This window comes from Dendroctonus ponderosae, unplaced genomic scaffold, assembly GCF_020466585.1.
Source record: "Dendroctonus ponderosae isolate FM_Combo_2020 unplaced genomic scaffold, Dpon_F_20191213v2 Dpon_F_20191213_4, whole genome shotgun sequence".
Classification (NCBI taxonomy): Eukaryota; Metazoa; Arthropoda; class Insecta; order Coleoptera; family Curculionidae; genus Dendroctonus; species Dendroctonus ponderosae.
In genome coordinates, this window is record NW_026018611.1 from 11,944,189 (window position 1) to 11,957,629 (window position 13,441).

General features: G+C 31.3%; 1 protein-coding gene and 1 long non-coding RNA gene across 5 annotated transcripts in view; one reads left to right on the plus strand and one right to left on the minus strand.

Moving 5' to 3' along the window:
- The window catches only part of LOC125504257, a 40,036-nt gene extending 28,113 nt beyond the window's left edge, over positions 1–11,923 (minus strand). The window contains exons 1-2 of the long non-coding RNA XR_007281378.1: positions 11,827–11,923; positions 9,206–9,369 (exon numbers count right to left, since the gene is read on the minus strand). This is a non-coding gene — a long non-coding RNA (uncharacterized LOC125504257). The remainder of the gene's footprint in view (positions 1–9,205; positions 9,370–11,826) is intronic.
- The window catches only part of LOC109537780 (GAS2-like protein pickled eggs), a 136,215-nt gene that overhangs the window by 89,381 nt on the left and 33,393 nt on the right, over positions 1–13,441 (plus strand). The window lies entirely within an intron of this gene.

The following is a 13,441-nucleotide window of genomic DNA, read 5'->3' on the forward strand; positions in this document are numbered from 1 at the left end:
ACTTAAAGTTCTTATTTGATTAGTTTAAATTTGCGGACACCCTGTATAACATGGTAAGTTTATTATCATTGGGATATAAAATATTATATCTTGTTACTCTTCACTATAAATTACGCTTACATAACTTAAATCCTTCTAAAGTATTTGACACGTGAAAATTAGATTAGATTTTGATATAATTCGTATAATTCAAAAAACCTTAAGATTTAGGTATTATAAACCTTATTAAAACAGACACTTATTTTGTTCAGCGAATCCAAAAATGCAATAACATACAGGACATTCCATTTAAAAAAACGCCTTGATACCTTGCAAAACTTTGATACCTTTAGAGCCTTTGGGACACCCTGTACATTACAAAAATATTTTTAAAATGTGCGCTCGGGAGGCGTCGGACAATTCATAAAATAATACTTTTTAAAATTGAAACTTCGGTCTAGCCGCAAACTTCCGTGCCGTATAGCGTGAATAACTCTGTATATCTATTTAATTTAGTTTTCTTTGAATTTCCAATTTTGAAAGATTTCGAAAAACCGTGATCGTATAAAGTATGTTTAGTATTGCTGCTTATGTTTCTGTTTGTTTTTTTTTGCGAATGACTATCTAACTTACTTTATTTGTTACTAGGTCAGTCTGAATTTTACGTTTCGATCAATAAAGATTTTGAACTCGTAATTTCTTATTAATTAGTTAATTATAACAGCAATAAAATATTGTTGGATGATATAAAGAAATTGAAAACTTTTTTAGCATGAGACTTCCGATAAATGAATTCGGCAGCTGAAACCAAATATTTCGACTGTTGTACTATTTTATAATATAAATATTAAAAGTAATCCTATCGAAGTGAAAATTACATAACACAAATGAAGAATATCACCGTTTCAGATAATGTTAATTCTACTTTGAATTAATGCCATGCGACGTAGTAACTGTTTACTTATATTATCTCACAAAACGTTGAAAGACAGATTTTCAACACATTGTTCAAAGTGGACTTCAAACTCTAAATAAGGATTTAAATGATACTCAGTAGAACGAAAAACTCGTGTATCTTTCAATTCAATTTGGGCTTACAGATAATGTGAATGATCAATTACACCATGGTTATTTGTACGAATTATTGACCTGCAGTAATTAACAGTCAACACTATTGTCAGCTGTAAAAGCACGTCTTCGTATTGCGTAGATCTAGATCCAAACGAAGTCAATTTTCAATTGGAAAATACCGTAATAGCGCAAACTAAATGCCAGAACACATTCGTGTCTACATGCTTTTAAATATTATAATTCTTCATGGGAATTGGTATTTTCTGTGACATAGTGCTCTATGGTGCTAGTTGCAAAACCGACAAATACATTATATTCGTTAATATGATTACTGGTTACTTTTCTGTTTTGAACTTACAATGAAGCAATCAATAAGCCCAGTACACGATTATCATTTTTTGCTGACATTTTATAATCATCTCGTACTCTAGGCTATGTGGAAATGCACAGCTGAAAAGAAGTTGAGACAAAACATGATATTCTGTGGATTTCTCAATTTGTTTTGCAACTTGAACCAAGTTCGTTATAGCTTAGCTTCTAAGAGAAATAGAAAAATTTTGAAGTCAAACATTTCAGTTTGAAAGCTTAAATATTTATTTTTATTATAACCAAAGGAACAATGATATATGAAGAAAGAAATCTGAAATAGTTATGCTTCCTCTTTGCCATATATTTATGTTGCTCCAAGTTGTCATAGAAATTAATACCTTTATGGTTTGCAAAAATATTTACCTTCTTTCAATGTTCTTCTTGAGAATGTCTGTTTTCGTTTTGGTTTAGTTCTTATGCTCAATGAAAGAACTGATCTGCGCTTATGTGTTTTGATAATCTTCCATCGCATAAACAGGTCGGTTCAATAGGATTTCCATGTATATCGAAATCGTCTTCATTAGGAATAATATATCTTGTGTTGGATCATATCATTAGGAATAATATATCGGTTGAATCATTTCCGATAAATTGGGTGGTTCATGATTAAATATGACCAAATATATCATAAACATTCAGTGTATGAGTCTCACTTAGGGTAGAAATTTTAGATTAAAAAAACCTGCTGGCCATACTTCTAAATCAAGCCACAAAGTATAGGAGTAAAGTATTTGTCAACTCAGTTTATAAGTAAGCCAACAAACTATATTTTCCTTGATTGACTCAAACGATTTCCACGATAAATCATTATATTTACATTAGAAAATTGTGCATCCACCTAGTGAAGGTGACTGAGTAAATTTGAAAATATCAATTTTGTCGGAAGCATTTGTTCAACAATTTGCAAATAATTTATGGCTGGACAAGTACATTGTGTTTAAACCGAGCTTTCATTAAAATCCTATGTTTTAAGATATAGTCAAGTTTGTTGGTAAATGCTGTATAAAATAAGGTGACAATAATATAAACTATGAAAAATAGTTTATTCTAAAAAATGATTTTTACTCAAAAACACAGCACTCAATTTGCAGTTGACAAGTAAAAATAACAAGATTTTTGTCTTGAGATAGTTCGATATCTTATACACCGCGTTAAAAAAAAATTCTGGAGCCACTTTTATACGAGATTTTCAAAACAAAAACTTGCTAGCTAGCAGGGAAGTTAATAATAATAATAATTTATAATACATCGGATTATCCTACTCGAAGGACCAACACTAGCCATCTAAAAAAAGGAATTATTTTTCAAACAGCATGCACTAAAATATTGTTTTTAAAATATTTTTGAAATTAAATTATTGTATTGTATTTTGTTTTCATTATTATGAGAACTACACAACGAATTGAGAACAGATGTTCTCATGTCAAATAAGCGAGAGGTTTTTTTTAATGTTTTTGAGAATTCCGGCTCTATTAAAAGACAATAAATTTCACAACAGGATTACCTAAATAATGGTTCTACATTTCTAACAAACAATAAACTGAAAATTAAATTTTTATTATTTTTTTATTCATATAATGTAGTTTTGTATAGTAGATAAGAGTCGCCTACAATAAACATGTCATTTTTTTCTTTTTGCTAATGAGACTGGAAAAAACCGGGCTTTGGAATAGAAAAGCATACTTATTTGAAGTGGAAAATTTTTTATTTGATGTAGTAGCATTTTTATTATTGTTTTATAGTCTTCTTGAGGAAATTTAGTTCTTTCCGAATTGTACCTTTTCATTTCGCATTGAAAACTTGTCGTTATCAAAGTTAGTCCGCAGTAAATATTACTGTTGTTTCAATGATCCATCCAAATAGCTGTTAAAACGAACAATCACGTTATATCACAACTATACATCAATTAACTTAGAAAGCAATTTGAAAATAAATGGCAAGGTATAAGCTGAAAATAACGCATTGGACTACCCACTTTTTCCGGTGCTAGTTAGGCTTAATCAAATATATCTCAAAAGAATAGTAACACGAAATTGCGTTGCCACGACAATGGATCCGCCAACAAAACACATTAAAGCAAAATATATGCAAGAACACAGTAGCGAATTGGCAAAGAATACGAAATAAACCTAGTCAAATCAAACCGTTTTATAGTAATTAATTTTGATAGAAAAAGTATTTCCCCTTTCGATTAGACTTACGACTAACAAGCTAAGAAGCAGCGAAATTTTGGAAAAAACAAAAGTGCTATTGATCAAGCTAGATGCAAATGCAGTTGTGAATAAACTGAACGCCTAAACCATTACTTTAATAACAGCCGACGCATATTAGTCCAAATTTACTTAGAATATGACATTTAATCCCAAATTTCAATTGAAAAAAATTGAAAAGAAAATTCTATTGACGTTTTACTGTACTTTCTGTAAACATTCTTCATCATTTGTTAAGCGCGCCTTATCAGAATTGGATATAAGAGTTTATTTGTTGTACAAAAGATATAAATAAATATTGGCATTCGATTTAAAATAAAAAACATCGTGAGAAAATTTCGGTAATTTCGCAAATTACACTCGCTTTGAACTGAAAATAAATCTCTCACGACTCGGGTGGTACCACGGTGCTCCGAGAGTACCGATTAGCGTTGAGCATTAATAAAATGGGAAAAATGCTCCAGATTATAGAATTAACAGTATTATGCAGGAAGTGACGAAAATTGAATTAATGAAAGTTGTTCTTTCACATTTTAATTGAATGGGAACCATTCGTGGGATATTTTTTAACAATGACCTCGACCGTCAGAAAACTGAAATGTATTTGCATGTCATCTAAAAATCAGTTCGAAAATCGTACTGATTTTACTAATAAGTATTAAACAAATGGCGAATTTAGTCACTTTTGCATTAAAAAATAGCCCTTCATGCGTTATATCTCTCCTTTTTTCTTGAATTTTAATTGTTATATAGGCTTTGAAAATTGACGGATTTTGTTTCAAGGAGCTGCTGAAACTTACTTACTTTCAATTTTTCAAAATTATGTATTAGCTGCTGAAGATGGCGTATGGTTTAAATGGTTTAAAGCGTAAAGTTGAAGTTATGTATGTAGTTCAATCGTCAGTTGGTAAAGTGTTAGTATAACCAAACCGTACAAGAAAAGGATTGCAAAAAAATAAGCTTAAAACTTTAATTGAATAACAATGTTGAATATGCATAAAGTCTAATATCCTTGTGCAGATTCAAAATCATACTGAAGGTATTGGTATAGAGATGAATAAGGCCAAGCACCAGAACTAGGCATAGAAAACCATTGAAAAACTCCAATCCCACTCCATTGAAAGTAAAGAAACACTGCATTTTCACCGCCATATTCACTTTCCTTTAACATTCAATTTCAATATGAAATCCAAGTAAGTCTTGAGTCGTGAGTCTTGTAAGGAATAATCATGCATCACTGCTTGGAAACTCAATTAAAAGCTGAAGCTCAAGCAATTTTAAATTCTGGATTTTTCTCAAATGATTCTTGGATATTATGAATTTAGAACTTTTGCAAACTGGTCAAAAAGTTAGGGGAAGAAATAAGATTTCAAGTGTAATAGTCGAAGATCAATATTACACATTTTAGGTGAGTAAACTCCCCAAGACTGTATTTTTATTTCCTAATTCTATGTCTGGCAAATATTGATTACTAAGATGGTCTGCGCCATTTCAACGGTGCCAGTAACGCATAGAATTTAATTAACCCTTAAAAATGCATTATGATTTTGCGAGGAAAATGTGTTTGTTAAAAATGCACAATTAAAGTTTGCCCAAAAACGATCAGTTTGGTTTTATTATATAGCAAACACCGTACGTTGCCAACAATGAAGCAATTTTTACGATAATATAATAGACTACAGCTACGTTTCATTAGAACCACTGAAGGAAAAGCTATTATTGATCAGCTGGGAACTGGAGAAAATAAATTCAGTTTATTCCACTCTCTTTCCTCAACTTTATTAAATATAGTTATTTTGTAGTTCAATCTATTTTATGAAATTTCATATTCGTCAATCATCAAACTTACTTTGCGATGTTGGGATTTGTTGGAAATAAAAGCGTCATATTCCCTAGTAGTAGTTTGAAAATACTTACTTATTACACTGAGCAAAGTAGACACTTGCAAATTCTACATAGTTTCAAAATCTAACTAAAAGGCAATTACGTGGGATTAGTTCTAAGCAAATTGAGATAAAGCAAAGTCCATTAAGAATGAAGTGTCTTAATTATTATTCATCGTAGTAAACGGAGAATTAAAGTGTCGCCTTCGAGGACATTAAAAAGCTGTGCCATGTAAATGCAACTTGGCAATTTTATCTTAATCTTCTTGTTTACATTAGTCTTATTATGTTTATTTGCCTACCTTAAGCTTTAAGTAAAGAGAACGGCGTTATTTAGACATTCACTTTGTTTTCAGGTATCAGGTGCATCATTGTGGTGTTTGGTATTTCAAGCGAAATTAGCCTAACCAGAAGCAAATTTGCATAGAATGCATAAACATTAAGCTATTTAGCTAAATAGCAAAATATTTCATACAAATGTAAAATAGTCCTGCAGTAACAAAAAATATCTGAAAATACGTGTAGCAACAAAGGTGTGGAAACGCACATGTTTACTGCATAGATTTTATAGCATAATAATAAGCCATTTATTCCAGTCTGGTTCACAATGTTAAAAGTGTTTTCTTTGATTATTGTATCCAATTAGGTAATGTTTACTCAATATTATTGTGCTACTAGAAAAAATTATTATAAAAAATTGAATTTTGCAAATCAATTTTCCCATTGGTTTTACTTTCATTGAAGCAAAAGTTGTGCTCGTGTTTTGTTGGACTCCTTATCAACTAGTCATATAAAGTAGAGGTAAATAATTAATATGTTCATAAAAAAGCATGTTCATAAAACAAACAGGTCAGAAACAAACTCGGTTATAAAATGTAAGCTTAAAATTTGCTTTTTCTGCTAATTTTACTTCCGTTGACGAAGTAGAAAACTCCAAAGTTAAATAAAAAAACCATTAAAGATCAAGTCAAAAATAGACAATGCAATGAGTTTTGTTAATCGCTTAAAATAGCTGAAAGCAAACCGAAAACAAATCATTTAATGTGAATAAAGCAAAGAGGCGTATACAGAAACAAGGTGCATTTCTCGTAGATACAATTGTTAAGCTTTGATCAGCAGAATAACACATGAAAGATTAAACGACTGCTCCTTTTACAACATTTATAATAATACATTTGCTTCCTAGAAACGAATTAAGTATGTGGGACAGAAACAAAGGAATCTTAAATATTTGAATATGGAATAATTGACACAAAATTTAAGCAGAGATATATGTGAAACCTGAAAGTTTTTAGAAACGCGATGTTGGATTTGATTTACCAGTCGAATAATTTATTTGGATTAAATATATGTATATGCTCATAAAAAGTGATTTTTCATTTTTTTGCTGCTCAAGTTAATTATCACTACTATCTCATTTTATATGCACCTCAAAAAATATTTTCCTCGTTACATCGAATTATGAAGGAATCAACGAACGTAACACGTCAATGATATTGCAAGGAGTTTTTCATTTTGCTGATGCAACTGCAAACTTTTCACGCCAACCAGTTGAGAACAGTCAAATGTTTCAAAATTTGGGTTCCTATAACAATGTTATAAATGCTTGTTTTGAGTTTTATGATATGTGAATAATTTATCACAGAGATGCTCAGTTTTACTTAAAACCGCGCCTCCCAACATTAGTTTTATCATTCTTTTTTGTTAATGAAAAATGTCTAATGAAAATTTTCATACTAACAAAACGTTATACGAATACATCACGAAAAATCTTGAAAAAACTTTTGAATGGTTTTGTGACTGTGTTAGTGCTGGTTTCTATCATCAAACTCAAACTGGCCTTAATCGTTGCTTATGAGTACTGTGCGCTGTAAAATTTCAGCAGTTCAGTTGATGCCAGTTTAACTTTGCTTGGCTCCTGTGATTTTCTCAATTGAATCACTATTTTATAATTTATAATTTAGTAGAAAATTTATCAAAAACCAACCATTACAGCACTGGTATTTTTGTATACGCCTGGAAGTTTCCTGAAGTTGCGAGATGTCAGAAAAAATTATAGAATCCTAATTTTTTAAGTCTAAAAAAGTTTTGCAACTCTGTTTGTAATGCCCGGTTTTTTCATGTTCCCTATGATCATTGAACTGCTCTAAAATATTTCTTAAAAGCAGAGTGGAAACTGCACTTTTGAGAACTAACTGAGATTCCTTTTTAAACAATTTACCCACCTGAAAATAAATTACGCCAATTTTGAAAAATCTTGTTTATACAAAATAGCTATTTTAGAAAATAATTTATCCAAACCGGGTAGATCCTCATAATCATCTGTTATTGTTATATTAGACATTAGGTAAACTATTCTATTGCGTAGTCATTTTAGAAAACTTGAGCACTCTTTATGTAGAAATCAATTTCGCTTTATTTGATGTTCCAGCAAAAAATAACTGTTATTTTATTCATAGAAATTATTAGAATATATTACAGAATTTAAGAAAAAGAATAATTCGTAGTTTTTGTACAAATGTGATGTGCTAATTGTAGAAAATTAAAATACGGAAATGAATAATCCTTTGACAATAAGTGGTAGAATAACGGGACAATGCCAAAAAAACACTTTATTTCCTCTAGTCCCGAATTAAAAATCATGTACACAAAGAAGTGAACAACACCTACTAAACAATGGGCATTAGTCATAATAGCAAATGAACTACCGTAATATTCTTTCCAATTCATGTTGATTATTCTTCAAGCTATTTGCTGCTTGAACAATTCTCCGGGTGACACGCGGTTTTCTGAAAGTATCGTGTTATTTGTTGTGAATTTAAGCATTTTTTTATAAAATTTGAACATTTTGCATATTTTGTTATTTATTGTAACTGTAACTTCGGGCATTTCTGAAAGTTAAATCAAATACCGTATTTTCTGAAGATATATGACTTCATCCTTTTCACAATGTTCGCATTTACATATCTGCAATTTTTTTAAATTTGCGGACAATGCGAAGGCCGCAGCAATTCGGAAAGTTTCCAACAGTGGGCGTATATAATATAAGTAACAAGCAATTTGCGACATCTTAAAAGTACGCCTAATTCATTAGGGAACAAGAAAATGGCCAAACCCCGAAAAAGTTGATGCTCGGCAAGATTATTCGCAAAAGGAAAACATTAAAGCATAACGACTTTTTACTTTCTACTAATCGGGCTATTTATGCGAAATTGTTGCGATTTTAGTGCTGTCTTTATGCAAACGACACACGTGGGTAGTAAATCGGGACAATCGAATCTAAACGTATTAAGAATGCTGTACAGAGTGTACATGGTTTTGCAAGCACCGCATATTTCCACTTTATTTTTAATTTAACTACTGCGACTCTGACCAGAAATGTTCAATTGGCTTGAAAGTCTAGAAAAAGTAGGTGGTAATCCAGGATATTTTTGAAATTATTTCTGCTCAAATGGATTTTAGCTCAGTAGTAAATGTCACACTTGATGATTAGGAAATATTTTTATGCAACTAGGCATCTTACATACCTACTTTTGTCACAAACATACGGGAAATCTATTGCCATGCAACTTGATAATTTTCTATCGTTGCTTTTGTTTATGACCACATCACCATTGTTTTCTTCGCACAATGGCTACTTCTTTTGTTACCGGATAAGCCTGTAAAATGCTTACGTTTTTGTTGAAAACATACCTATGTTAATTACACCATTATAAAATTCCGATTTCTTAAGTGTTGAATGTAGCTTCCTAATTCGTCTTCGCTGTTATTCATGTCAAGATGGCTGTTTTTTACTTTTCCTTTAAACGGTCAAAGCCATTGGCTGCTTTTAACCATCACGTTGATCTTACGACACTCTGTATATAAATAAAAGAATTTAACAATCTGCAGTCCTTGTGCAAACAGACAAGGCAACAGGTTGCCAACACAAAATCAAAAACGAGCTATCCTACGCGAAATTCTTCTAAGTTACGACTAATTTGTTAATCTGGTATACGTTCTGATTATTTTGCATGGGCTGAACGGGTTCAATAGTCGATTTTATTGAACGAGTTAATGTAAGTTTTTTCGAGATAAATGTACACTGCAACTGGAATGTGGGTACGACACATTGTCCAAGAAAAGGAAGTGACTATTTCAATAATGATAACAATAGTTTACAATGCATAACTTGCAACTAATTTGCAGTAAACAATAATGTCAAGGCTATAGCGCAAGAAGGAATTCAAATTTTGGATTGTTAGAACGAAATGCAAACACCACCCATAGCTAATGCAAATATCCTTAGGATCAACAACGGCTGTATTTGCAAAGCAGGCAATTTTTTTATGTAAATATTATTTGCATTATATGGGTACAACTAATGAGGAAAGATTTCATTTTAGGTCCTGAAAAAATAGACGGAAATAGTTTAATGAGATCATGATTTAATGATATTTGAGTTGAATGAAAAAATATTTAAATCTAAAACGCTTATGAAAAACTTCAACGAAGTGCTACTAGTTATATTTTTATTCATTTATAGGTCCTTAACTGATAAATAATATTAGATAAGGTATAATAAAGAAAAGCATTTTGCTAACTGAAAGCTATTTTGTTTGTTACACGTTTGTCCAATCTGTGTGCCGTTCTTCATGCCGCTGATACAGATTGATTCTATTTTACAAGACTCAAGATAAAATGCAGATTGATAAAAAGTAATTTTGAAGATAAAAAACCGACTCTCTTCGAGTTAATAAACCACATTGGTAAACCATTTTACAAAACATTGCAAATTGCAAAAAATACAAGCAAGAGCAAATCTGGATTAAACACCGAAACTGTGAATGTTAAAATTACAATATCGATTTATGGTTAAAACTGTCGACGTAGATTTGGTTTGTTTGCTAAAGGACAAAATGTGTAATAAATTCGCAGGCCAATAGGTACTAGATTGTAGCACAGAAATAATCAGTGAAAAATTATTGGATTTATTGAAGATTATTAGAATTGAGCACATAAGAGGAACGGAAAAGAGGCAACTTACCAACCTGCCAGATAAAGATGGTTTTTTATTGCGCGCGACAAATAGATACGAAAGACAGCACACAAATGGAAGGAGAGAAGAGAGAATCAAACAACTCAATAACATCCGACTTGGTAACAAATAAGGAGAACACAAGTAACAATGCCAACAGTAAAAATAACGAAGCAAACATTCTTGGTTGTAGTAAATAGGAGTACAAAAAATACAATGAATAAGGGAGCAAACAAAAACACAGCACAATTGAAAACGCAAGTTTTGCAGCTTGAAGCCGCTGAATTCATCAGAGAAAATTAACATAAAGAGAACAGGGGGATAATGTTTATTTATTGTATGCTAAGTAACAGCGACAGTCAAAGAAAAATATAAATAAAACCACAGTAGAACAAACACGTACAAAGGATAAAGAATGTTGCTACAAGTCGATGAAAATCGGAGGACGAACGAAACCGAACTACAGCCAGCAAATAAAAATTGTCTTCACCTGCTTACAAAGCAGCAGCAATGGTGAAACTGCACTAAGATTGACAACAACAGACAAACACATAGATGAACCAGGCAACACAATGTATGAAGTTTGAAATTGATGAACATTGGAATTTATTAAGCAACAGTGACACGGAGGAGCACACGTAAAAGGACGAAAAGAAGGAAATCAAGCAAGTACTGTTAAAAAACCAACAAGCAAGAGAAATTACAAATTCAACATAAAAAGCTTCGAACAGCAAAAAATGTGCAACTCAAAAAGTTGACAAAAATGAAAAACAGCAAGTAAACATGTGAAGCAGAAACCCAGCTTTAATATAAATAGACTAATAGATAAAAAACGAATCTAGCTTCAACTGTTGTTCATATATGCAAATGTTCCAAAATAAGAAATAATTCAGATAGAAATAATGTATTTTTTACTGTTTGTTTGCCAAGGAGTAAGTATGGCGAAGTTCCAAAAATAGTCAAACGACAAGAAAGAGAACACAAGAATCATTAAAAAATGTGGATTTTTGAAAGCAACAAAATTGAATTAAACAGAATTAATTAGAACCTTTTTCGGTTTAGCAGTTTATGTAACAAAAATGTTCGAGCAAAAAATTTTGGGATGAAAATTGAAAAACCACATAATGTAACATCAAAAGATTAGGAATTGTCTATGAACGTGTCGGTGCAGGTACACGGTACAATAATGATTGTGATTTATTGCAGATTTCCTACAGATAGTCTAATTCTACCCGGACAAATTGCCTATTGAAAAAGCCGACGGTAAATATTACAAAATCGAGAATTATGTACTCACTTTTAAGATATTAACTAGCAATTTTATTGACTCCCACGAACAATTTTGTAAGATGGTAATCACAAACGACTCGACAGACATACCACGCTTCTACCAAGGTCATGCTGCTTGTAAAATGTTGCTACTTGAGTTTAACAATATATGTGTAACGCAATTGAATTTATTTTTGAAAAAAATCGGAGAAAATAATTTCCTGTCTACAATCAATTCAGGTTTGAAACGAAATCGAACGTTGGAGAAGCTTTAGCAGTAGGTGAATGTAATTGAGAAATTTCGAGTGTTTTTTATATGTTTTAACACTCTGCAATACTGCAATGGCTATTTGAGTAAGAGTAACGATCAATAGCAAAAAAGCTTTTCTGAAGAATACTATAACTGATAATATAAATATTTTTGTGATGCTTCCAAGCAAACATTTTGTAATTGAAATTTACTTGCATATCAGTTATTCTGAAAGAAAACTAAATCAAATCTCATCTCCAATTTATTTTCGTTCAGTTCCCCATGTTCCAGGATCACATTCTCCTATCAACTTAGCATTAATTTCAGTTAGATGTGCATCAAGTATTTTATCAGCTAGAATCTTCCAGTATATCATTTATAATGTACATTAACACTTTATTCAATTAATAACATTTCTGAACATCTTTAATGAAAACAGAGGAGACAGTAATTTTCAACCTACGTCTTTTTTCCTCGAAAACACGATGCCCTTCATACTGTTTACTTTTTTGTACGTTCAGATACTTAGTGCAATCAATAGCTTTACCCCTTTTTGGTATTCCATGTAGGTTGGCAGAAAATTGCGCAATTTTGCGAATCGCCTGATTTTGTTTCGTATTTTAAAGGCGACGAATACGTGATGAGAATATGGAAAAATTCAATGTTATAATAATATGTTATGCGCCTACTCTTATTGAAATCAGTAAGCAAGCAACAGGCAAGCAAAACCAAACATCTTAATATTTCTCTTGATTTGAAGATACATATATTATGTTCAATCCACGCGTGGCTTCTTAAGAGCTGCTATTTTAGAAGAGAATTTAGGTTTCACACTTTTGAAAAAAATCTAGTTGCAAAGATACACAGAAGAAAAATGTATTATTTTTATTATACTGTTGTATTTACGAACTTTTGTGAAATTGTGAAACTCAAATTTCGAATACCTTTATAAGAACTGAATTATATATTAAGCATTATAAGTGTAATAATATTACGTAAATAATAATAAAAAATTGCAAAAAGTGTTTAAAATTAAGATTTCCTTAGTGCCCCCTTTTCAATCTGTACAGTAAACGAGTGAAATCTGATCTTTAAAGAAGACCTTCACAAATGCACTGTTCCACAGGCTTTAAATCTTGCACTTTTATTTTATGCGAGGTCGCAGTTCTTATTACGAATAGTTTAAGTCGATTTAACAGTCTCAATTACACTAATCGATATCAAGTATGATCCCACTAACCCTATCTAATGGTTTCGATGTCAGTTGAAAGCTTCGTCAAATATAGATTACAAACCATGGGTAAGTTGGGATCTAAAAACTTGCACATGCATATCCTAAATCGAACGCCAAGAGATTAAAAGATGTAATGCCTATAATGCCTATAATAAACCT